Here is a 26,620-nt window from a genome sequence, read left to right on the forward strand (position 1 = left end):
GTGATGCCCCCAGAAGCCAACAGTACCAGGGCGATGCCTGGGACAGAGTCACCCTCAGAGCTCCCAGAGGAGCCAGCCCTGCTCACACCCTGATCTCAGTCTTCCAGCTTCCAGAACTAGGAGAATAAATGTGCATTGTTTTTAGTCACCCAGTTGGTGACACTCGGTTATGGCGGCTCTAGGACACTGACAGGTCCCTGAGAGCCATCCCATAGGCACCCCTGCTGGGAAACCCACTCTGGCAGGGTTCAGGGACATGGTGGAGGCTGCCCAGCAGGACTCACGTGTCCTTTTTCCTGGGGGCACTTGGGCCCTCACCTGCGTCCCCTGCCCCCCTCAGGAGTGTCTCCCCCCCCCCAGAAGTGTCCGCTGCCTTTATCTCCCGAGCAGAGCACTGACCCAGCAGGATGGAGCCGGCCCTGCAGCTGTGCCCACCAGGCCGTCTGCTCCCGTCCTGAGAGCCAGGGGCCGCCTCACGGCAGGTGTCCTCTTACCACCTGTCCTGCTCTGGGCTATTCATCACCAGGGGGCTCTACATGCCTAAGAGATTTTCTGGGAGATACTCCCGCATCCCTCACCGAGGGTCTGGGGTTTCGGGTAACCACTTCAAGGGAAGCATGCTCCTGAAGTCAGGACATAAAGAGAAGAGGAGGGGGGGCCTGGAGCTGGGCCATCTCTGGGTGGGCTTGTGGGCCTGCCCCTCCTGGGCGGTGACTCCCCTCTGTGTTGGGGTGGGGGGGGCATTTGGAGCCAGGGTTCTGGGGGGGCTCGCACTGTGTGCCCCTACCCGGAAGCAGGACTTCCTCCAGTGTCCTTCAGGGCCCAGGCCCAGGGCACAGCTGACTGCCAGGCCTCGGCTTCGTGTCACACTAGGATGAATGTCACATGTGCTGCCCGCAGGCTGGCAGTTGGCTGTGTCCAGACCTGATCACTCACCACGCTGAGAACTGGGTGTGTGTGTGGGGGGCGGGGGGTGTCATGACAGATGCAACGGGACAATTCTGCAGGACTCAGCTCCCCGGACTCAGGCCCTGCTCAGCTCCTGCCCGGCGTATGAGGGCTCCCACTAGGGAGTCAGTGACTGCATGAGGACGGGTGCCGCTGAGAGGCCAGCGCCCTGAGGGCCAGGCTGGCACTGGTGAGGCTTCTGGCCCTTGTCCTAGGTGACAAGGACCGCAGACTCTTTCCACCGGGAATAAATGGATGAATGAGCGAATGAGCTAGCAGGTTGGTGTCTACGACCCTGCGCCCACCCCAACGCAGTGGCAAAGCGGAGCACGTCTGGGGAGATTGTCTGAAGTCACTATGAGAGTTTGGGAAAGTGAGGGAGTAGGTCCAGGCCAGCGGGCAGGACATCGGAGCGTGTGGCTTCAGAGAGGAGGACAGTGAGGGGACAGGGTGGGGTAGCCCCGCAAAGCAAGGCCCTTCCTTGGGCGCCTAGCTCCCCCCCCAGACCCACTGTGGATGTCCGGTCTGTCCCTCTTTGCAGAGTGGCCAGGAGGAGGGACACGGGTCCTGGGGCCACGTGACCGTCCTGGCTGCACCGCGGCCCCAGCACATTGTCAGGCCAGGCAGGCATGCGCCCCGGGCGGTGAGCGTCGCTGCGCTGCCCGCTGGGCTCCTTCAGCTGCAGCTCTTCCTCCCGCCCCTCCTGCCCACCCCCCAGCCCCTTCCTTCCCGTTTCCGAGAAGAAGCTGTTCTGAGAGGCCTGCGCCCAGCCCCGCTGGCCGGCCGGCAGCCGCCCAAGGAGACGCAGAACGTGGGAGCCGACGGGCCGAGGCTCTCCGAGCTGAAAAGGCCTCTTTGACAGCATTGCATAAGCTGTCACATTGTTACCCGCCCTGCCAGGGGCTGTAATACTCAGGAAAAAGCCCTCTTTGTTGACGAGGTTCTGGGATGTGGGGCCTTGCCGTTTTTACTGCTCTGGATTAAGGGTAGTCAGGCTGGTGAGGGCGGCCACCTGGCCACGTCTGTGCCCTTGACGGTGCTTTTTACGATTGTGCATGTTTGGTTTCCAGCCCCGTGGTGGGGCCAGGGGTCCCCAGCCTGGGGCTCACGGGTGTCTACTGATGGCCAGTGGGGATCCCCAGCCCACACAGTTCCTTACTCCCTCAGTCGATCGTCTCCCCAGGCCCCCTGAGGGTCCCAAGGAGCCCCTCCTGAGAGGGAGGAAGATGCTCCCCAGGTTGGCGGGGGAGGGGGGGGGGGGAATTGCCGCTTCTATCAGCTCGCAGGGCAGTTTACGTCCAGGGCTCTGGTTGCATGCAGGGCCTGAAGGTCAGAACTCAGCAAACTGCCTGCTTCCCAGCTGCAGCCTGGCACCCTAATGTCTGCCCAGTTCTTCCAAACCTGGGCGGTCCGACGTTCTAAGTCGCCTTGGGGTGGCAGATGCCTGGTTATTCCCGTCCTCATGGTTTGCTGCAACTGAAAACAGCGAGGAACAGCTGCTGGTGGAGTGGCCCTGATGCTCCTGAGCCCTACGTGCCAAGACCTTCAGGGAATCCGTTTGAAAAGAGGACCCCAGACTCTCATTTCCCACCAAGCGCACACAGCACTCTAAGAAGCTCGCGGACACCACGGACGGGCCCTTCTGTGATGCTACGATGCCTGGAAGCCAACACAGGAGTCTGTCCCCACCGGCTGAGTCACAGCAAATTCCCCAGGAGCTGGTGGCTGCCCAGAGATGACGCACCACACCCCATGGTCCCGGCAGCCCGGAGCAGGAAACGCAGGCATGCCAGTTAACTGAACCTCAGCCAGAAAGCAGGAAATCGAGAAGGCCATGAACCCCACTTTTAAAGATAACATGGAATGTTCTTCACCTCTCCCTAGGGAATTGGCAAGGGCAGCGGGTTCTCAGCAGGATGCAGGTTCTGAATGGAAGAGGGGAAGATGGACAGACCAGGTGAGAACGGGCTCATTTCCCGTGACAAGACACCCCCACTTCTGGGGAGTCAGAGCTGCCCTTGAAATCCGGCCCCAGGGCTGGGAGGATGCTGAACAGCGGGGAGGAGCCCACAAAACAGCAAGGGCTCCCCTGCTGCTGGCCACAGGGTGGGGGCGCGGGTCCCAGGGGTGGAGGGGCCGGGGGGCCGCCTAGAGCACACTCGCTCCCACAGCCACGGGCTGGAGTGGTGGCGGGGGGGGGGGCGAGGGGGGCACCCAGGATTCTCGATTGTTTGTCAATTCCGTCTTTACAAGGAGCATGAGCTTCACAGGCTCCTGAGGGGAGAAAACGACATAGCTGGAGTCGATCAACAGACCGTTCCTTCCTGGCTGTTTCCTCTCGGGCTCTGAGCTCCCAGGCCGTTCAGGGAGCAGTAGCCTTCCCAGAAAACCAGGCACCACACACTCAGTCCCACACTCACACCCCATTCCCATCTCGCTCACACACAGCCCCCCACGCACACACACGTACACACACACTCAGCGCACGCAGAGCCCTCCCTGCTCAGGCGCCGCACATGCAGGCACCGCCTCAGGCTCCCTCGGCATCCCCCCCACACGCTCCCTCTCCTGACTGCCCCCACTCTCGTCCTGCGAGAATCCGTGTTGCACCCACACCCGGGCTGCTCCCATGGTGTGTGACAAGGACCAAGCCCAGTGTCCGGCCTTTGTCCCTCTTGGAGCTGTGACAAAGCTGTGACAAAGCTGGGGGCGGGGCACCCTGCATTCCTCAGCATGCAGGGAGACGGGCGGCAAGGTCCCCTCTGACCCAGGGCGCTCACGGGGCCTGGCACAGCCCCCATCACAGGTGTAGTTCAGAAGCTCTGGTGTCACAACGGCAGCCAAGGTGGGGTGGGCAGGGCCTCTGAGTCCCAGGATTGGGAGAAGCCTTTGGAGGGGTCGGGATCGATGGCGATCAAAGGACTCGTCCTATCTCTGCCTCAGGAGGACTTTGTGTGGTGCTGGGATGGTGGCTGCGGTGGGAAGGGCCGCGGCTGCCCCAGGTGAGGTTTCTCTCTAGATGGGCAGGAACGTGCTATCGATTTCTTCTCTCTTCCCCACTCAGCGTCAAGGTGGACAGACGCAGACTTTGTGCCCCTGAATGATAATACCTGACCCAGGCCACCTGGGAAACAAGCCTGTTCTCCAAGACGAGGCCACAGGCCCCGCACCCCGCCCTGCTTCCCATGGCTGCACCCTGGGGGCCCCAGCCCTCGGCCTCTGCAGAGACTGCCCCCCACACGCATGTTCACCTCGCACACTGACACATACTGGCCCCAAACACATACACTCGCCCCACACATGTGAGCATACACACACATCCCCAGTTACCTCTGAGTGGGACCTTGCATAGGCCCATGCCTCATGCAGATTCCCAGGGACCTGGAGGATCTGGTCCTTAAGATTCCTGTGTCGTCCCACTGCACATTTCTTTTTATAACATTTGGGAGGCATTTTATGATGGCGCTGCAGTACAGCTAACCAACAGTAGAGGGCGCGGGTATACACTCTGCATAGCTCGGCTTCCAGGAAAAAGGAAGCAGGTCTCTCAGGAGGCCATACCTGGCAGTCGTGGCAGGGAGCCCTGAGCACTTCTTTGTGGAACAGCCTTTCTACTGCTCTCTCCCTTCACAGGCACCCGCCACCTTCTGGCTGGGAAGACGGCTGCCCGGGGGCTTCACTGTGCTGCCCACAGGCTGGAAGGCCCATTAGTCGAACCCAGCTCGTCCTGCATTGTCTTCCTGTGAGTGTGGGCAGAAAATGCCCAGGCTCTGAAAGCTGTGGGAGAAGCATGTGCTCGTGGACAACGGCTTCTAGCGTCATGTGGGTGGGCTGGGGTGGCACAGGAGACCCCCCAGGCCAGGAGCCAGCAAAGCTCGGTTCTGCCCTGAGGTCGGAAATCAGTCTGACCCCTGAGCCTCAGTTCTTTCTCCAATGGGGCAGTGAGGCTGGAGGTCAGACGCGTGCTCAAAGCGTCCCCGCCCTCCTCTGCCCCTGGAGCCAGGGGCAGCCAGCAGGCTGCAGTCCCCACCCCAACGGGGATTCTCTCCCTGTCGGCCCACACGCTGCCCAGCCTGGTTTGGGGGCCTCGGGTCTCTCCTTCAGGTACAACCAGGAGGCAGGTCACGGCCCCCATCACCTCGCACCATCTAGCCCTGTGCCAAAGGCCAACGCTCCCAAGCTGGCAAAGGCTGGACGGTTTGGAATCAACGCTCAAGCACATCAGAAGGAAAGGGCGATGGGTCTGACTGTCCTTGCTGCCAGCTCCTAACCTGTCCCTGGGCCTCAGAGAGAGGCAGCGGACCCCACACTCTAGGCGCGACTAAGCCCTGCTCCAAGGGGTCTTCATTGTCCCACAGCCCTGCTGGGCAGCAGGGAGGACGGGGTGGGGGGTGTGGGGGTGTGGGGGGGGCCTTTGGAGCCAGCTGGACCCTTGACTGCCACCGTCCTGTTCACATGGGATGCCACCCGGAAGTGTTTCTGCTCCCGGGGTCTGAAGGAACGTTCTGCTCCCGATTTCCCTGACAGACAGTGAAGCAGGACTCACTGGCTGGGTGGGAATTCCCGCGTGTCACTTCAAATGTCATGCCACGTTTGTAGCCATCTGTGGCATTAAGAATGTAAATGAATTAATTACAGAGCTCAGGGGCCTTTCTTTTTCACTCACAGTTGCATTTTTCTAAGGAAAGTAGGCAGAGCACTGGCAGTGAGTGCAGCTCCCTTGGCTTTCTGATTACTTTTTATTGTTACAAATCTTTCAATAAGCAGGGAAATAAAAAAACACCCTCTATTGCTTTCTGGCATGCCTTAAATATCCAGAAGATACTTGGAATTCATAAATTTACTTTTCTTACTTGCAATATAGAAATATGGTTACTGACATTCCCACCTTACGGGGAAGTTCAGGACCATGAGTGTTTGTCTGGCAAGGATGGAACAAGAACCCCAAGCTGCAAAAAACTGTATCACACACACACACACACACACACACACACACACACTTCAAAGTTTCCTTTCCCACGTTTTCTAGTTTAAATTGTAGAAAAATAAGAAGAAAAATTACATGGAAAAAAGTGAATCTGAACCAAATAATTTTCTTAAAAAACAAACAAACAAATTCAATACCCAAACTTCTCAGGAACAGAACAAATCTGAGAAAGCTGTCGGTGAACAACTCGATAAGACGGAGCAGAACAGAGCTGGAAAGATGCTCTTAATACAGTTATTAAAAGTCCTATACGTGTCTTCCCTTGTAATTGAATTTCACCGCATAATTTAAGAAAAGCCACACAAAAAAAACTTGTAGTGAAAAACTGGGGTATAATTTTCTTCAATCAACTCCGGCTCATGACTGCAATTACCCCGAACCCTTTGCGAGCCTCACTGCTCTGCTCCGGGGATGGGCCTCGGCGCCGCTGTGGGTGGCAGCCTTTCATGTACCTCTCAAACCGTTCTTTATTGTAAGGTTTCAAATTAGCGCTAGCAGCAATGAGCAAATTTGATAATTCGATCTCAAATTAGTTAATGTAACGTGCCAGTAACCACTAACGAGTGCATTACAAAGAAGAAAATGTATCTTTTTGGAGTTGGGATATAAAGTTAACCAGCCTGTCATTTTGCCTTTGGAAACTTTTGGGGTCTTTAGTAAAAGGAAATAGTCCTATGAGCAATGTGGACCCCTAACAGCGCTGGTGGTGTCCGGAGAAAGAGGCTGGGTGCGTGGGCAGGCTCAAGGCCCGTGACACTCACCTCACCAGGTGACCCTCAGAGGACTTCCCAGGGGCTGGGTCTGGAGGCAAGGCAGCCACAGGCCCCAGGCAGGAGGTGAGGGCGGAGGGGGAGGGGTCATCCCCATGCCAGCTTGGCTGTGGGGGAAAGGCAAGTCTGGACAGAAGCAGGATGCCGCGGGAGCCCGTGACACCCAGCCCTGGGACTTCCGCGGCCCTGCACCTTAACCACACCGATGACCTTGTGCGTCCACACCCACACGCCACTTAAGCCATGGAGCCGGTGGCAAGAAACAGGGCACCCAGACTGTGCCCACCTGGTAGTCATCCTTCTCGGCTAGAGGCCCCCACAGGGACAGTGAGGGTCTGGCTAGGAGTGTCCTTCTCACCCGTCACTCCCCACATAAGCGCCCACAATGTCCCCTGCTCACAGGAGCAGGCAGTCCAGGGGGGCAAACATCCCTTGCACCACCAGCAGTGACAGAGAGGGTCCCCCCAACAGTCACAGTCATCCATAGGGATTAGGAGCCAGTGTTTATTCACTGGGTTCTCTGCATCAGGCTGCAAAGGCCTCGGGACACCACAGATGTCACTACTTCCCACAATGAATCCCTTCCTCCGGCCACACTATTCATCCTTCCTGTATCCATCCTTCCTAAATCTGTCCTTCCTGCCACCCTGTATCCATCCTTCCGGCCCCACTGTATCTGTCCTTTCTGCCACACTGCACCCCTTTTCAGGCCCACTGAATCCCTTCTCAGTTCCTCACCTTCCTGTTTCTCCCAGGACGTGGTACATATCATTGGCACTAATAAGCACCCATTTTTCTCTGGAAGCTGAATGCCCGTGCGCCTGGGACCTGAGGGAGCTGGACCTCTTTCTAGCCCTGATCTGACTTTTGAAAAGGAAAGTTTCCTCTGGAATGCAGGGCTAGCTGCCCGCCCCCCACCCCCACAGTGTGGGGTAAACCCAGTCAGTAAAACAGAAAGAAGGACTGGAAAGGCTTTGGAAAGCTCCACTGTGGCCCTGAACTTGCTGCTTTAATCAGAGCTGAAAGGTCCCTCCCTGCCCCCACCTGCCCTCCGTCAGTGACAGACGACTCCTGCCTGAAAAGGTTTCAAAGGAACAGGAGACGCTGTTTATCTGTGTGGCCTGAGCCCATTCGCTGCAGGAGAAAGCCCCAGCCCCTGTCCCACTGAAAGCCACGGCTTGTTCTCTCATCTGATGGATGAAAGGAATTTGGAAGCCTGATACTGTCCCCTGAGATGTCATTCAAATCCTCAGATACCTTCTCTAGGCAGGGCCACCGCCATTCGACGCATCTCCCCCCACCCCCATTCATCCTGGGCCCTCACCTTGGAGCCTCACCCTAATCAATAGAAACAGGAGTGACCGTGGGGGGGGGGTGTCTCCGATTGGTAAGCAGGAAAGTAAAAACGTGATTAGAGATGAGGTCGCTGGGGATGCTCTAAATTGGAGCTCTTTGAAAGCAGCCTGCAAGGATCAGCTTTCGGCTGGGGGGGGGCGGTTCTTGTCAGTCTTCATGTAGAGGAAAAGGATGAAAAATGCAAAAGACAAAGCCTGGGGCCCCTCCTCCCCAGGCAGCGCGGGGACAGCAGCAACGTTCTCTTGGCTCATTAAAAAAAGTACAACAAAAGAACAACAACTTGTTAAGTGTTTCCTCTTAAAAAGAACAAAGAGTGAGCGCGGGGCTTAATGGCTCGCACTGATGGCTTATAAATGCGCCCTGTCCTTCAGCTGGAAGTCCTTCCTTCGCCAGTCCCCCTTGGTTTTATTCCAACTCCCCTTTCACCGCACGCCCCCCCCCATAATAATTCAAGCAAACTTTAAAATCTATAGATGCAGCATTCCAAGGTGATGGATTTGCCCCTCTTCCTGAAATTCGAATATAAATCCCAGCCTTCCGCAGGGTAACCATGGCAGCTTGATTTATTTGGGCTGCCGCAGGGTTGCCCTGTAGACTTTCAAAAACTTGGAAAGGCAAAGAATGCAGGGAAAGGGAGGGCGGGAAGGGGGGCAGAGACAGACAGAGGCCGGAGCAAGTGTCTCTGGCCTCCTTGGGGTGCCTGTCCCACCCGCTGGCCTCCAGGGAGGGGCCTTCCCAAGAGCAGGGGGAGCAGGCGGGCGGCGGGAGGGGGCTGTGTTCAGAACAAGCCCCTGTACTCAGTCAATCCATCTTCCCCCGGATATCGCTAATCTGCACGTTTCTCTTCTTGTGTGATGTTACCATCGCTTTATCATAAATGGGCTATGAAGACATTTGGAGCTGCTACTGTTGTAATCTATCCAAGATGAATAGGGGCGAAGGCTGACAGAAACTCCCCGTTTCCTGTCCCATCTGTGTGCCAGACTGCTGAGGCACGTCAGGGCCGTCCTCCCTCCAGGCTGGTAATTGCAAAAAACGAAGCAACTGAACCCGAACCAGAAGATCAAAGAGCTCAGGAGAGGGGGTGTTTCTGAGAACAAACTGGCTGCGGGGGTGGGGGCGGGGCGATTGGGGGAAAAACAACAACACAAAACCCAACCTTCCTTCATTAACACAGCGAGAGAAGGCGGAGAGCTGGCGAGGATGACGTCTGCCCCCGGGACGGAGCGAGATCAGGGGCCTGGGTGGCAGGGGACTTTCATTCCCCAGGCTGGAGGGTTTCAGACTCTCTCTCGGTCCTGGTCCTGCCATGCTCTGACCTGCAGGCGTCCTCGGCCACCTAATCAGTCAGCCGCACATGCAAACAAGTCCTTCGCTCCTTGGAGAGAGTCAGTCCGCCCCCCGCCCCCCAAACTGTCTTGTGCAGGACAGTGAGAAGAGCCAGGACAGTGCTGCTAAGTGGCCTAGCCCACACCAGCCATGGCCAAGACACACTGTTCCCCTGTCCCCAAATGTCCTTCCTCTGCCACCTCACAGGGTGTCCTTGTTCCAGAGAACCACTGCACCCACAACTTCCTGGGCCACCCAGCACCCAGGCTTTTTTTCTTTAGATTTAAGTGACAGCGAGTGGCTGGGTCTGTGTAATGACCCCCAGCTCCCCCTGTGGGGATGGTCACGCGCCCCTGAAAACGGCTGTCGGTGGACCTTACTTCCGGGGTCCCACACTCAGTGAGTTGTTAATTACATTTTATAGTCGAGTGGACAACACTGCACCCCAGTGACGTCCTCCCCACCGTCGGCAATAAATTGTAGCCGGAGTGCTAACAGCGCTCACATTTTCTCCTATTAATTCTTCCTGTTTCTGAAGCTGGGCCCGGTCCAGACTCGCTGCTCTACAAGCTTTCCTGCTGGAGAAGCGAGGCCTCTCGGCTGCCTTCCAGTTGTAACTGCCAGCTAATACCTTCACACATTCGCAAAGCCCAGACTCACGGTGCAGGAGGCAGCTGGAGGTTTGCCTGGGGTCAGCAGATGGCAGCGCTCAGCAGCCCCTGGGAAGCCACTCCAGCCCCGAATGGGGCCCACATAGTCTCCGGGGACCCTTGGCGAGGACAATAGGTGCAGTAGGCCCAAAGGGACTATTTCTAATTTTGGAAAAAAGTTTCTCTTCACATGTGAATTTTTCTTTCCACTTCCATTCTCCCACCTGGACGCTGCGTGGAGAAACCAGCAGGGTAGGGGGACACTGCGTTGTCACCCACGGACGATTCTCCTGCTCCTTTCCCTGACCTACCCGGAGCTATTTACAATTTCATAAGCAGCCAGGTTTCTGGTAAACTAAGCTCTTGGTGTTTGGATGCTGAGCTGTCCCTTTGTGACTCAGGGCTTTGGGGATGACTAAACCTTCACGGTGAAGTGGGTCCAGCTCTGGCGGGTCCAGGGGGCAGAGCGGATCTGGGCGAACGTTCCGGAGACAGCGAGCGGTTACATTCCTTTTCAACTGTTGCGCTCGCCTCTCTGTCTACCCCTCGTGGGCAGCAGGCCATGGATGAGGCAGCAGAAACCACATCCTCTCCATCATCAACTCATGGGAACAGCACTCCTACAGGGGGCAGAGCATCTCACGTCTACTGCCTCACTCAGGAGACACCAAGTGGCACACGGCCACCAGCCCACGCCTGCCATGCCACCCGAGAATGTGGCCACTTAACATGAAAGCTCAGACCCTCGTGAGAACCCTTCCCCTGGCAAATGCAGGCAGCGCTTTGGAAGATGCATGTACACACGTGTGCACGTGTGTTTTGAAAAGCCTTTCTCCCCGTAAGTCAGGATCACATGTGTTCAAAATCCAGGCACACTTTTCAGAAGTTATTTCTGGAAAAATGTTGACTCTCATAACAGCAATAAAAGGAAAATACTGCCTCAGCCAACATAAATGTCTATTTGGAACACGCTTGAAAAGCACTGGAATATTTGTGTAAGTTTGAAATTCCAGCCTTCGGAGTGGAGCGGCTTGGCAGTCGGTGGGCTTTGCGAAGGATGCAGGGTCCATTTCTGAAAGTCCATCCCTGAACTTGTCCATGTGGTGGCCGGACCCGCTAGCTCTGGGCTCCGGGATGGGCTCATGAAGCTTCCCACAGAAGGACGCCACACACAGCCAGGCTGGGAAAATGGGGCTCAGGGCACAGGTGGCAAGGTGGGGGCCAGCCTCCAGGACGAGCTTCGGAAGAGGGTGGGTGGCAGCCTCTTGGCCTGTGTGGTCCTACGGTCCCAGTCCCTGTCCTACTGCTCGCCACGCTGCCTAATCAGTGACCGCTCCCTCTCTGGGTCCTGCCCTGACCACAGGCTCTGGGCCAGGGTGAGTGCGGGAACGAGCAGAGAAGGCCCTGACGCAGGGGAGAACGCAGATGGCACGGCTGCCACCTGCTGAGAGCCTGGGATGGGCCAGGCTGCCATGGCCCTTTCTCACACTGTCTTGATCAATCCTGACAATACCAAGGGTCCTGATTCACACGGGGGGAGACAGTAGTCAGGATCGGAGCCCAGGGTGTCTCCCCAGGGACAGCCAAGCTGGGGTCTAAACCTGCGGGTCTCCATTCTCCAGGCCTGGACATGCTGGCCAGGAGGGGATGGCCCTGTGAGTCTGGGGCCACCAGGAACTGTGCAGACACTGGTGGCTTTGCAGCCCCTGGGGCCCAGGGGCGAGCGGCAGTGATGTGTCGGCCTTCTGGTTCTGTCCGAGGCAGGGCTCTCTGAGAGCGGGAGGCTTGTTAGAGGGTGTGGAACCCAGCCTCCCTGGGGGTAATGAGGATGGAACTGGGGCCATTCTCCTGGGGTGAGACCGGCTTGGGCTGCCTTTTGGGTCGGGCAGATGCAGTTTCGTCTCCTAGCTGTGCCATCTGGGCGAGCTTCTGGACCTCTCCAGGCCTCAGTTTACCCATCAATCGATTAGAAGGTCAGTGAAGACAAATCTGTATCATGCTTGGCCCGTCCTTGGCCTGTAAGTGGCCCTCCGTAATTTCTTCCCTTTCTTGGGCCGCACCTCTGACTTCCCTGAGACCTGCCCACTGGGCCGGGGGCTCCGTGGCCCGGAAGGTTCCCGGAGCCAGGACAGTGCCTGGGAGTGGTGGGCACAGGACAGAGCATGGCGGCACTACTGGGGCGGGGGGCAGGTTTCCAGGCAATTTGGGGACGAAATAAAGAATCTCTCTCTAGACTTGGCTCCTCCTGCTTGTTTCCAAAAGTGAAAGAAAGCAAAGATGCCGAGCCCACTCTGTGGGAACAGCAACAAAGATGCGGCCCTGTTAGCAGCCTAACACTGGGCAATTGTTGCAGGACGGTCTGCTTTCCATTAGGAGAAGTGACGGCCCCGGCTGCCCTGCGTTAACCCCTTCCCCGCCTCGCCGCCCTCACCCACATACCATGCGCACCCCGAGCTGGGGGTCCCGGGCCAGGCTCAGTGAGGACCGTCTGTGTCCCACCACTTGCTGGTGCTCGCGCACACACGTGCACACGTGGGCACATGTATGCACACGCAAGGGCACTCTCTCACTTGAGGGTCTACAAAGAGTTGCCAAAATCCTTGAAGGTTGAGCGAGTGGGGCAGAGAGGAGGGGGTGCGAGGGCAGTGAGAGGAGGGAGAGAGTCCGGGGGTGGCAGTGGGGGTCATGACCAGGTCCCCTCCATTGAGAAGGGACCAAATGACCCAACTGGTTCATGGCTCTGCCCCTGGAAAGCCTGACCTCACCCCAGGCTGGGCTTGGCTGGGGACTCTCTGCAGCTCAGAGGCCCCTGGGGATGTGATGCCAGAAATCAGGCCCGTGCTCCACCAGGCTGATGGCACCTCACTTAGCCCAGGAGAGGGGGTGGGGGGCTGGGGTCCGGGTGGTCTCGGACAATGGGTGGCAGGACACTGAGCTCCAAAGACTGAGGGACAAGATGCTCTCGCTCACCACGCTCGCTTCCTGCCTCTTGGTTCCCCTCTGAACAGGCTTTGCATGTATTATCTCAGTTAACCTCCCCCAGGACCACCACTGAGGTGGCATCCATTATGATGCCCATTTTACAGATGAGGGAACCGAGCCAGGGCCCTCAGCCAGGCAGCGGCAGGAGCAGAGCCCCGGCCTGTGGCCCTGGTGCCCGAGTGTCCGGGCCCTGTGCTCTGCTGGGCAGTCTCCAACCAGCACAGACATGCATATGTGACCGTGTCCTGGCTTTGGATTTTAAAATGCCTTCCATGTGGCAAATGATTAAAATAAACTCCATTTGACGCACACAGGTGAGGGTGGGGTCCAGGGGCCTTGGGCCAGGGATCAGGCTCCAACGCCTGCGGGGATCCCCGGACTGGGTGGGGAGGCTACCACCAGCTTTCCGGAATCTGGGGACCCTGCAGTCGCTCTGGGGCTCCACGGCCCCCACCCCGTCCTCCCCAGGCTCTCTCCCTGCTGGGATCCTGACGATGGTGGTCACGTGGGATGGGCACCCCCTGCTCCAGCGCAGCGTGGCCACAGCCTCCGGGCACAGCAAGCATGCCCACGGGCCAGCCCCAGGGTACACAAGCCTAATCATAACTGTAGTTCCCACCCACACTTACCAAGCAATTCTCCCTGCCAGCCCTGTTGCCAGCTCTGTCCACCGTATTTCATAGGTGAGAAATGAGCACAGAGAGGTGAAGAAAGGTGCCCAAGGCCACAGAGCTGGGACGGCGGCACCATGAAGCCATGGAAAGGCTCCCCTCCACAGGTCAGGACACATGGCGTCCGGAGCCCTGCCTGCACCGTGACAGGAGGGAGGCATCAGGCGCGGCTCTTGCACCCAGTGCCCAGCTGATATTTGCTGACGGTCAGGTCAGCTTTCGTCTTCTGTTACCACCCCACACGCATCGCTAAGAGGAAGCAGAGGGCACTGTGGAAAGGGGAGGGTATGCCCGGGGGACTTCTGTGCACAGAGGGGAAAAGACCTTCCAGAACAGAACCAGGCACTGAGGGGACAGAAAGAGAGACGGGGAGCAGGTGGGCAGAGGCCTGGTATCCTCAGTTTCTCCCCATCATTGGGGGTAATAATCGGGGTGGGGAGGAGTGGGGGGGCACAGATAGGATTTGGGGAGTCAGGGGGCAGCAGTTTGCTGGGTATTTCTCAAGAAGGAGCCATGGAAAATTAAACCCACAGAGAATGTCTGGATTCACCTGTCACCGCCCCCCCCCCCCCCCGGCCCCAGAGGGAGGCTGACACATACTGTCCCCACCACATGCTGTGGACCCGCCAGGGGCCCATCGTCACGTAGATGACACTGCAGTATATCACCGACGTGCTGTTAGCACCATTTTTGAGAGGGGAAACTGAGGCATGGAGCGGTTGGGTCCCCTGCCAGGGTCACACAGCCAGGAAGTGGCAAAGTGGGCAGAGACCCAGTACTCTGGCCGGAGCCCAGGCTGCAGCCGGGCCCTGGCTAGGTGGCATCGCCGAGCTTGCTTCTTTCTCAGAGCAGCAAGAAGGCACAGCACGGCCCACCCGAGCCCGTCGCGAGGCACGGCACTGCTCCTTAAGAGCCAGGCGCAAGGACACACACTGCCAGCCCGAGAAGCTGGGAAAGGGAGTGGGGACCGCCCCGTCTGGACACACACTCCCAGGCCCTGATCTCCGGGTGGGGCAGGAGGAGCCTGGGGGTTGGCAGGGGCCCTGCAGCCACCACCAGGGCCTGGTCTGCAGATGCTACTGACCTGTGGTGACCAGCCAAACTGGGGTGCAGAGACTGAGTGTGTTCCTGGGATGCGGAAGTCTCAGTGTGAGAACCAGAAGACGCCTGGGCAAATCAGATTAGTCACCTGACGAGGCCACATACAGCAGCGTGCTATCTGGACTGAGCAGCGTTGGGCTGGAGGAGAAAGCACGGGCAGTGGGCCGCACTGCCCGACATCCGTGGAAAGGAACACAGGACCATGTGATGCGGCCCCCAGACCTGAGGGGAGCGGGGATCACGGAGATGGCCCCGGGATTGCGAGGGGGGCCACGTGGCATCTGGATTTCCCCTCCCTGGGAGGCTCTGTAGGCGACCCTGCCCTTGGACGTCACCTGGCGGAACCCAGAGCAAGGATGGCTGTCCAAGGCCGAGGGATGCCAACGCCCGCCTTCACCAGCTGTAACTGTCCTGGGTGAGCTGCTCAGTATGCGACCACGACATCTCAGTAAAGCCGTTTTTGAAATGCCACTGTTAACGCTGTGCAAACATCTTTCAGCATTCATTTTTTTCTGTGGAATACTTAAAACTTCTCCCAAACGTCCTGCACCTGCCCAGTGGACTGTCACAGAGATCCTCTCTATCGATGACATTCGCACGTGGCCACGTGGCCGCGTCCAAGTAGAGGGAGGGTTCAGGGAAAAGGGGTGGAAGTCTTTCGACCACTCAGCTCTGACAGGGAACATCTCTAACCCGTGCCATCTCCTGACCTGAACTAAGAAAACCACCTGCTGTGCGGCTGTCACCCTGACTCCCGTGACTCCCGTGACGACCAGCGGCAGGCACCCTGCATGTGCCCCCGTGGCCTCCAGAACGCTGTGCCATGCAGTGTTGGGGGCTCCGTCGCCGGGCGCACTACGGCTGTGCCATGCACGGCTCCTCGACCCCGGGGCTCCTGGCATGTTCCACAGCCATAAGAGACCTGCCTCGCCTGCATCCGCTGGGAACCTGAAGAGGGTGCAGACGGCCTCTCCCAGGGCCCCACCCGGGCTGGGCACAGGCAGGGGAGCGGCAAAGTGCTACGTCAATGAATGACGGAGTCGTGGGCAGAACAGAAACTGGCCAGCACTGCACCTCATGCCAGAGGGCTTTTCTCGTCCCGTCTTGGGTCTCGGCTCTGTCCCAAAAGGACGTCGGTCGCCCGAGTTCCGTGCTGACAAGGCACGTGTGTAGTGTGGGTCTGTGAGGCCACCAGGCCTGGCAGTCCCCCCGCTCTGCACCCCCGGCCCCGCGTCCTCCGGCTGCAGCTGCCCTGCCTGTGGGCTCTGGCCCCTGGTGTGGACGCGGTGTTGTTACAATGGGCCCCACCAAAGGATTGTAGTGACTGGCGAACTTCAGCCCAAATCATTAACTACATGTAAGAGGCCACGAGTAAGCAAGTAAATAGATATAAAATAGGGAAAATCCACTGCGGCTAATTACGTGGCTGGATGGGTGCCCCCAATCAGGCCCAGGGTGTTGAGAAGCAGAACCAGCCAAGAGCAGTGAGGAGAGAGGTGGGGCCAGCCCAGCATGGCCCTCCCACAGCACCCACGCTCATCTCTGAGGGACCGAGCCGCCCAGGCCCTCCCATGTGCAGGGCGCTTTGCACGCAGCTCCCAGAAGCCCGGTGCTGGAACTGTACTCAGTGTCCCCAGTGGGTCCTTCGGGACCCCGAATGTAAATGTGCTCGCACAAAGGGACTGGAATGCCTGATGCTGCAGGGAATGGAGGTGGCCTTCCCTCCCTCATCTGCGTGCCTTATGCACTGGAGCACCTCCAATGTGTGCTCAGTGGCCATCTGGTGACGCGGCCTGGACAACCCTCTCTCGGTAAGAGGGGCCGTCCTGCTTCGGCTGGGCCCGGGGCCTGGTGCAGGGGTTGGGAGGAGGAGCCTGGGGGGGGAACCCTGTGCTCTCAAGAGAACTCGGGGCCTTGTTGGCCACCTAGAGGAGGGAAGGGGCAGCGAGCACTTCTTGGTGCCATCAGACCTGCCTGAGCTCCCGGGCTCACTCGTGCTGTGCTCAGTGCCCACAGAAGACGGCCCTGCAGTGTTGGGAGTAACGGGCTCCCTTGTCCCCTCGCTGGGCGAGTCAGCCAGGCCAGTGGTGCTGTGGTGCAGAGGTGAAATACAAGGTTTTCTTTGTCTCACAAAATCACGGACCTTCGTCTTGGGCTACAAATTCGGCTTCTGTACACTAGACCTGTCACAAGAAGGTCCACGGAAAACTGACCTCTCTGCTGCCGAGGCAGCGCTGCTCACACAGGCATGACCCCAAATCCTTGCTGGGCTCCTGCCTCACATCCCCAAGCACCCAAAGCCAGTCTCCCCTGCACGCCCATGGCTTCCTAGGACACACGCCACACCCACGGGGATGAGAGGAACAAAACACCAGACAAAGCCAAGCGTCGTCAGGACATGGGGAACTCGGATCTTGGTGCACTGCCTGTGGGAACGTGAAATGGTGCAGCCTCTGTGAAAAACAGCTGGCAACTCCTCTAAAACCTAAACATACAGTGACCGTGGGATCCAGCAGTGCCACTCCTGGGTGTGTGTCCAAGAGAATGACACCACAGGGCCACGCAGTCACAGCAGCACGATTCACAATCGCCAGAAAGCGGACAGAACCCAATGTCCGCGACATTGATAATAAATACCGACAAGTGGATAACAAACAACGTGGCCCATCCCTGCAGCGGGTGGTATTCAGCCGCAGCCAGGAATGGAGGCCCACTACACGCCACCATGCAGCCGAACCTCAGAAACATTCCAGCAGGTGAAAGCAGCCAGGTATGAGAAGCCGCACCACAAGGGACTCCATTTATGCGAATGTCCAGAACAGGCACACCCACAGAGACAGGAGCGGCTTAGGGGTTCCCAGGAAATGGAGAGCGACTGCTAAGGGGTATAGGCTGCCTTTCTGGGGTGAGGAAATGCTCTAAGATTAGGATTAGGGCGTGGTGATGGCTCCACCACTCCATGAATGAAACCCACCAAATTTACACTTCAAAAGGGTAAAGTTTATGGGATGTGAGTTACAGCTCAATAAAACTGAGCTGAACCTATCATAAAGCTGACACACACACACACACACACACACACACACACACACACACACACACCTATACAGTTGGTTCTCACTCACAGATTCCATACCTGTGAACTCCCCTACTTGCTAAAATGTATCCGTACCCCCAAATCGATCATGGCGGTGCGTTTGGACTCGTTTGGAACATGCACCGGGGCAAACACTGGGCTCGTCTGTTGCGCTTCCAGCGGAGCTTGAGGGGCTATGGTCCGTCTTCTGGTTTCAGCTTTCGTATGTTCTTCTCGCAGCCTGCTCTGAGCCATGTTTTCTGCATGATGGTGCTTTCTGTTTCAAATGGTGCGGCCCAGGCCGAAGTGCTGTGTGGTGTCCTGGGTACAAGGCGGCCTGGTGCCTCACGGAGGAAACATGGGCACGTGCAAGGTTAGCAAGTCACCAGGACGATGTACATGCTAAATAAGGTGTCTTTAAACAGACACACACAAAAAACTGATGGCTGACGGAAGTGCTGTGCGCAGAGGCTGGCAGGAACCTGGCCCTCTGTGAGCCCGGGGGCACGGGGTCAGGCTCCTAATTCAGTGTCTGTGGAGACTTCCTAGAACAAACTACCACCAGTAACAAGACTGTATATTATATAAACGGGAACAACCTATGTTCTCATTTGGCTGCAGGGGTCTCCGAATTTGGCTTGAGCTGGTCCTCTGTGCACCCCATGGCCTGGCATGCGCACCCCATGGCCTGGCTCACGGTGGGGGTGGGGTACACGGAGAACTGGCAGGTGTTTCTGCAGAACCCCACGGCTCCCCTGAGGCCTCAGCTCTGGGAGGGACGTGCGGTGCGGTGGCTTCTGTGGCAGCTGGATGATAGGCCTGGAGGACGCCCAGGGGGCAGGCCAGTCTGGCAGCCGGGAACACGTAGTTCAGGTGTGAATGCGAATACCGGGGTACCCTGGACACAGCTCGGGGCCATCAGAGCCCCCACCCCCAAGACAAAGAGCAGACCACTCCTGTCCGTCCTGGCTGATGGGCAAACACGCCTGCCCTGACCGACCGTCACGTCTGGCAGCCTGGGCCACAGTCAGTAGCCGAGCTTAGAGAAATGCTTGTCACCATGAGCTAAGCACAGGGTCACCCAGATGGTGTCCTTGGAATATACTGAGACAACAGGGGGTCCAATGGCCACTTAAAGTCCCCGAAGCTACCCTGCCCTTGTCGGTAGAGTACACGGCCCCAGCCACACTGCATCCGTGCTCCCCCAACCACGAGAGGGCACGTACTGCTTTTCCACGTGTCCATTCACTGGCAAGTATTCCTCGAGGCCTGTAGGGGTCAGGCCCTGGGGTCATCGGCTGTACACTTGTCCTTGCGAAACTCACTCAGTGCAAGCGGGCTGGGACAAGAGAAAGGCAGGGACAAGAGAAAGGCAGACAGACACCAGCAGTAAGGGGGCTTCCTGCGGGGGCAGTTCTCAGGGCAGTGCTGAGGGAATGACGGCGGTCTGGGGACACGTAAGGCTTCTCTCATTGAGACGCCACATCACTTGTTGATGGTCTGCAATGTGCTGTGTGGAAACAAAGACCCAGAATCCAGAGCTGCCCTGCACAGTGGGGTCGCCAGTAAAATGTAAGGTAACTGAAATGAATCAAATGAAAATTCAGTGCCTCAGCTGGACCGGCCACGCTTCCCGGGCTCAGTGGCCACATTTGGTTCGTGGCTACCATCTGGGACGGCGCAGGTCTAGACCACGTCTGTCGTCACGGACAGCCTGTTGCCCTGAGCCTCTGCCGTAGGGGTTATGCCTTCCAGGAGGCAGGACCCGGGCCCTCGGAAGCACAGAGCAGGATGGAGAGGAAGGGACACAGGACTCAGATGTGACAGCGCTTTGCAGAGAGAAAGTCTCCTGCGGCTCAGGGATGCCAACTCACTTCTCTCAGGCACAGGAGATAAGTCACTTCACACTCGTCCATGGCCCAGGTGTCTGGCTCTCAGGAACCCCCTCTCACGTGGCCCCACCTGCACCTTCCCGCTCCTCAAGCCCCTGCCACCTCCCTGGGGTGGCCTGGGGTCCCCCTGGGCCTTATTCCCTCCCGGCGTTGGAACACTGGATTTCTTCTCTACTCTCGTCTCCTGGGCATGTTCTCCTGCCCCCTTCCCACCCTGGGCAGACTTCCTCTGACTGCCTCTTGCCCTGCCACTGTCCCAGACTGTGGTGCTAAGGGCAGGAGTCCCCTGTGTGTTGGCTTTGGTCTGATGCCTGGCATCGTGAACCCTCTCCGATGCTTCCTGCCTGCCTGCCCTCTTACCACCCTCCAGCCCTAAGCCCCCCACAGATGTTGACAGGTGCTCCCTGGGCCCAGGACACAGAGCCTGGTGATGGAGAGCCACCAAGGGAAGCTGGACATAGTGCCACAGAACCCAGCGCCTCTCGGAGGGTGGGAGAGCCGAGACCCTAGGGAGAAGAGACTGAAAGCAGCCTCCCTCCCCCCAACACAGCAGCACAGGCACAGGCTGAGAGAAGACAAGGGGGTGGGGGTGGGGCTGAGAGGTGTGAGGTGCTGCTCAGCCCCAAACCTGTCCAACCATTCTGTCCTTGTCATAGGCTTAAGACCAGTCCACAAGTAATACACAAAAAGAGCCTTCTGGAACACGAAACCAGCCTCCTTCCCAGCGCAGCCCCCGGGACCGTGCTTCCTCCTGCCCCATGCAGCCAGCCTTCCTTGGAAGGCTTCCTTCTGACACCACCTGGGTCCTCCCGGCCCTGGTCCCCAGTGCTGCTGCACACACACAGAACCCCACCCCGCCCCTGCAGCCAGCATCCTGCACAAGTGGGCACCCCAACTATTTGTCGCATGACTGGATGGATTCACCCCATTTCTCGGGGCTACGCAGATCATGGGACGGCCAACCCCGGGACATGGGAGGGAAGTGGTGTCCCTGCATGGGGGTGGGATGGCACCTCCACAGGGCATCAGGCAAGGACCTTAAAACCGCCCAGAACCAGTCAACGAGCCCAGGACTGTCTGGCGGGTGGACGCCGTGCCAGGACGATGCAGCTGCTGCACTGCCGCACATTTAGGGAGTGGGGCCGACGCCCTGCAGCCGGCTAGGGCTGTGGTCTGAGACAGCTCGCCATCCTGGGGGCAATCCCGAGGTTGGGTGGAAGCAGACCTGCCGAGCCTGGGCCAGGGGACGCCCCCCACGCACTCCTGTCCTGCCTTGATCAGGGAGCACAGGCGCCGGCTCCATGGCCTTCCTGTGGGGGGCGGCTGTCATGCTCCAGTTACCCCCAGTTCTCAGCCCGCTGCGCCCTGCGGGGAGACAGGAACTTCTCATAGAGGAGGGTTATTCACTCTCCCTTGGGCAGCACGGGTGGTGTCTTCAGCCTACAGAATTTTGGAAGACTTTGCAGAAAAAAAAGCCCAACGCCCAGAAACCCAGACTAAACAAAGCCTGCAGTGGGCGAGCTGTGGTGTGGGGGCCTCGGGAGCCGGACGGTGCAGAGGGAGTGGGGGTAGCATGGCTCCTCAGTTACAGGCCAGCCAGCGCCTCGCCCCCGGGGAGGTGACAGTGAAGGGGCCCTTTGTTCCTCGGGCACACGTGCACCGCCACCTTTAATGAGAGTGCGGCCTCTACACCTGCATCAAAGGATGCCATCTTCCCATCCCCCATAGCACGGATGCTCCCGGGTCGGGCAGGGGGCACGGGGCTGTGGAGGGACCGAGATCAGAGCGTCACCTCTGTGAGCTCATCACGGCAAGTCCAGAGGGCTGGGCGGCACAAGAAGTCCGAGGGGACCCTTTCAGCCCTCTCCCATCACCATGACACCTTTCCACCTCTTCTCAGACTAGCCTACCTTCATGTAAGGAGGGGAAACGGAGGCCAGAAGGGGTGACGACCGCAACTCAATCCTCATGCCCACTGTCTGATGTCTGCCCTGGGTACCACCCTGTAACCGTCCTACCACAGCAGCCTGACCTCTCATTCCATGTGCTGGCACACCAGCCCTCCTGTGCCAGCATTCCTCATAAATGCACAGGGCTTCTGGGGGGCGGGAGGGAGTCACCAGCCAGGGCCACCTGGGAGCCAGCTCCTTAGAAGCCAGCCTGCACCCCCAGGCAGGAGAGCACTTCAAGTATGCCCAGTGCCGCTGGGGGGCAGGCTGAGCCATCCCAGGACCAGCCACCGTGGTTTTCCCAGGGTGGGAAAACCCTGGAAAATGGGACCCAATACTGCCTCTCTACATTCCTGAGCCTGTGAGTCTTAAAACAGGTGGGGCTGGCTTTGTCTGTGGGTGAGAAAGTACATTTTCCTTTCAGTGGAGAACAAATGTAAGAACAAAAAGGTTGGCCTGCTTATGACAGGGCCACTGGCGTGGCCTGTCTGACTCTGATTCTCTCGTGGGCATTCCTCGCAGGATCACAAGGTCACAGTCTTTGTTAATTCAGAACCAATGATGGCCCAGCAAGGTGGGGCCGGGAACAGGGACAGCTGCTCTGCCAGGTGAGGTCTGGGGAAGTGTCCCTTCCCTCCAGATTCCTCAGGGATCAGGTCACTGTGGGGGCTGGTCTGTCTGGGGACTCTGCCCCAGGGGAGAAAGAACTACTGAGGAGAGGAGGGAGGGGACACACAGAAGCCCAAGCGGGAAGGGCTGCGCCCACTGACAGCAAAGCAGAGGGGCTTCACTGCTTCTTTGGGGGTCACCAGAGGCTTTTGGGGCTCCACCCACCATGATCCTGCAAGGTAGGAGGGGAACCCCGTGTAGCAGGGTGGAGGCCTCCTTCTGGAAATGCTTTTGAAACTGTAGCTGGTCAGAAGATGGAGCAGAGGACAGAGAGAGGGGTCCAACCTGTCACCTGCTTCCCCCACATGAAGGAGTCCCTTGAGAGGCCTCGTGGAGAAGGCCCAGGGCACACAGGCTCCTCCACGCTGGGTGCACCCACACACTACAGTGCCTCTGAGCCAGGCTCTGCCCAGAAAGGAAAGCTCTTTCCACCTGACAAGGCTTCACCAGTTCACCTGGATCTAAGCGTGTCCTGCTGCTTCCCTCAAGAAGGACAAGAGGGACACACGGTCCCCAGGGAAGCAGGGAACTGGCGTAGCTGAGGCTCCTGTAGAGAAGCCAGAAACGCAGATCCCATCACACGTGCGCTCACATGTGTACACACATGCACACTCACACGTGCACACATGCACTCACACACATGCACACTCGAATGTGCACATGCGCACACACACTCACACGTGCACACACATGCACTCACACGTGTACACACACGTACACACATGCACACTCACACGTGTACACACATGCACTCACACATGTACACATGCACACTCACACAGACATGCACTCACACGTGTACACACATGCACACTCACACGTGTACACAATGCACTCACACGTGCACACATGCACTCACACACAGACATGCACTCACATGTGTACACATGCACATGCACACACATACACATATGCAATCACACATGCACAGTGCACAATGCACTCACACGTGTACACACATACTCACACATGTGTACACACATGCACACTCACATGCACAGACATGCACTCATACGTGTACACACATGCACTCACACGTGTACACATGCACACCCACACAGACATGCACTCACACGTGTACACACATGCACACTCACATGCACACAATGCACTCACACGTGCACACATGCACTCACACACACAGACATGCACTCACACGTGTACACACATGCACGTGCACACGCGTACACATATGCAATCACAATGCACACGTGCACACATGCACCCACACGTGTACACACATGCACTCACATGTGTACACACATGCACACTCACACATGCACACGTGCGCACACACATACTTTCTGTGTGCCCACGAGGGGCTGTGCAGTGCTGTGGGCCGTGCCCATCAGGTACTCCCACACATACAGGGGTCACATGAACCGGGAGACGGTGAGAAACCCACTAGCGGTGGAGCCATGTCGGCACCAGCTCCCTGCCTCCTGTCAACCGCTGAGCATCCGCACAAATCACGGCGTGGGATTCTTCCATAAATCCCGTTCAACAAGCTCTTAACAACCAAACACCCTACTATTAGCTGAGACAACCACTTATCAAAACAAATAGAGTCACGAGTTGAGCTCAGACGCAGTCCCCTATGATCAGCGGTTCCGGCACAGGCACTTCAATCTCTCTGTTTATGAAACAATCATGGAATCCTATTTAACAGCTCGGCCGAGTTCACGCCTCTGATGAGCTGGCATTCCAACTCTGCCCCTGGCGATCGGCTCCTTCCTGTTACCCTCTCCTGCTTCACAGACGGGTGAGTCAGCGCTCAGATAGCAATGCAACCTCTCCCCACGTGTTCTTATCAAAACCAGTGTCCGCAGAGACTTTCAAAGGTTTCATTCTGACAGTGAAGGGCTTGGGGTGGATGCAAATGCGTCCTGATTATCCTAACTCCGTCCGCATGTGAGCTTCTCAGCAGACAGCGAACTGCCCAGACCACCTGGCCTTCTGATGGCTTCGCTGAGGGCCCCTCCCCAGACAAACCCTTCTCCTCTGGTGACTCTGTTCAAGTGTGCACATAGTTGTTCAAATGCTTTTGAGCAGAGGCCACATGCCAGGTACCAGGGTGAGAAATAGGTCAACAGAATCAGTTCCCATCCTCCCCGTGCCAGCGGTTCCTGGGAAAGCCCCCACATGGGTGAGACCCCTTGTCCTGGTAATTAACTGTGGAAAGACAGTCCAGCGGAGGCTGTGCCAAAGTCCCAGTCCATGGGACAGAGCTGAATACCTCCATCTGGGACAATTCAAGCATGCCTCCGCCTGTGTCACCCTCCTTGCTGCTGGATACCCCCTGGGGCTATTCTGAATACACTCAGGGGTACAAGTTTTTCATGGCTCAGCTGTGGGGATGGACCCCCCAGCCAATGTTGGTAGAGAATGTTTATCCTGGGCTCCCACCTTTGCTTCTGGCCCAATCCCCCGATTCCTGTCTCCTTGGGTGCCTCCTAACCCCACAGGAAGCCCAGCAGCATTCCCACGCCACCCATCCTTATCTTTTAGGGGATTGGGGAGATTGCTTATCCTTTCCTTTCCCCTTCCCGACACCCCCACCTTCTTATCTGCCACCAGACAGTGCGGTCAAGGGTGAAGGTTACGTGTGTGCTACTTGCCGAGAGAGCTCTTTTCAACACTCGGGGAAGCAGATAGCAGGGCGGCTGGGGTGAGCGTGACCTGCTCAAGTGCTGTTATCTCTCCATGCCCTCTGTTTCTCCAAAGGTGGAGACACTGCGGGCCAGGACGTGCGATCAAAGGCCCCTGGACGGAGCCGGACGCTACTCTGACTTGCAGGGGCTAAAAATGAACAGGTTTGGAAAGGCTCTGTACCCTCCCACTGCGTTATCACCTCCATGCTCTCTCGTCTGGCTTTGAGGGTAATAACGCCAGTGTTGAGTAACAGGCCTGGGGCCCGGCCACGAAGATTCCTGACGGCAATGTCATTGGACAAAACAGCTCAACATGTTTTTCCCTCAATAAATCTATCATGTGTGGAAGGTCATGAGCACGACCTTGAAAGGCAAGCGTCCTGCCAAGGCCTCTTCGGCCCAAAGACTTTGGCCTCTAAACCAGCCTTTCTGAAATGCTCACGTGCCTCCACGCTGGGCTCCCGCTGCTGTGTCCAACTCCGGCAGGACACAGGGCATCCTCAAGGTGCCGGGCCCCCCGGTAGCCCCTGTGGGAATGTGCCCGCCATGGGGTGGGGCCCGCCAGGAGCACCGAGAGGTCTCTGTGATCTTTCCATGGAGAAGAGCCCTGGAGAATAGGAGCCGGAACCAGGCTCATCCTCTGTCCAACCCAGTGGGTCTCACTCCGGAAGTCATCACCTGCAGGGCCCGGTCGCCGAGCACGGGCTGCACCCCAGCATTCCACCCAGGTTTGGGCTGGACCCGAGAACCGGACTTTCTAACAAGTTCCCAGGTGATACTGAGAACTGCAGCCTTGACCTGGCACGTAACGGGGGCACTGATTCGATGGAGAGGCATATGTGGCTGGGGAGACCCAGTCACAGGAGGAGACGGGCGCCAGGGGAGGCTCCTGGGCCCAAAAGGGCTGTGGACACCAGGGCTGACTGTCAGGTATCCTGGCTGCTGTGAAAACAATAAAAGCGTGTGTCATCACTGGGGGATTCCCCAAGGGTCAGCTCCTGGAATCTGGCGCTGAGATGCCCCCCGTGTATATGAAGAAACGGAGGCTCAAGGAGGTGGGGGCCCCAGTGGGTCCAGCTGAGGGGCAGTCAGGCCTCTCCAGGGTTCCCTGTGGTCTGTAGTTGGCCCTTCCAGGGGACCCGACTGCCAGGGCAATTTCCACCTGGGGCAGCCCTCCGTCATGGGACGCGGTGTCACCGCTGCTCCTAGACGAGGCTGCAGGGTCGCTTTCTGCTCCAGCTCCTCCTCGCCTATGACTTCGAGCTGCTGCCTCCACTGGGCGGGCCCTGGGAAGCTGCAGTGGCCACACCTATACTCGCAGCTGAGGACGAAGACGGCCTCTCCCAGGCCCCTGAAGCCAGGAGGCCAGGCTGCTGCTGTCACATCGTAGGACAGTTAATAAGACCCCTGATGAATGATGGGGATGGATTTCTGCACCACTAATTTCCGTAACTATCGCCCTTTGAAAGATAGCTCAGGGCCCTGGCGCTCCGGGCCCTTCCCAGACAGAGCTGCATTATGTGGCCAAGTTCAGGTTGCGTATCCTGTTTCAGGGATCTAATAGGACCTGCCTCAGAAAATTTCACAAT

General features: G+C 57.9%; 1 protein-coding gene and 1 long non-coding RNA gene across 10 annotated transcripts in view; one reads left to right on the forward strand and one right to left on the reverse strand.

Annotated features, from left to right (window-relative positions):
- PRDM16 (PR/SET domain 16) overlaps window positions 1-26,620 on the reverse strand; it is a 317,539-nt gene that overhangs the window by 94,960 nt on the left and 195,959 nt on the right. The window lies entirely within an intron of this gene.
- Window positions 931-6,181, forward strand: LOC141572059 (uncharacterized). 4 transcript variants are annotated; one of them, XR_012497092.1, is made up of 4 exons: window positions 931-1,227; window positions 2,269-2,732; window positions 2,833-2,905; window positions 4,582-6,181. It is a non-coding gene; the product is annotated as an uncharacterized LOC141572059 (long non-coding RNA). The 4 variants fall into 4 exon arrangements; XR_012497093.1 differs by lacking the exon at window positions 2,269-2,732; XR_012497091.1 differs by lacking the exon at window positions 931-1,227 and having other exon boundaries at window positions 1,747-2,732.

Source organism: Rhinolophus sinicus, linkage group LG06, assembly GCF_036562045.2.
Source record: "Rhinolophus sinicus isolate RSC01 linkage group LG06, ASM3656204v1, whole genome shotgun sequence".
In the NCBI taxonomy this organism is placed as follows: Eukaryota; Metazoa; Chordata; class Mammalia; order Chiroptera; family Rhinolophidae; genus Rhinolophus; species Rhinolophus sinicus.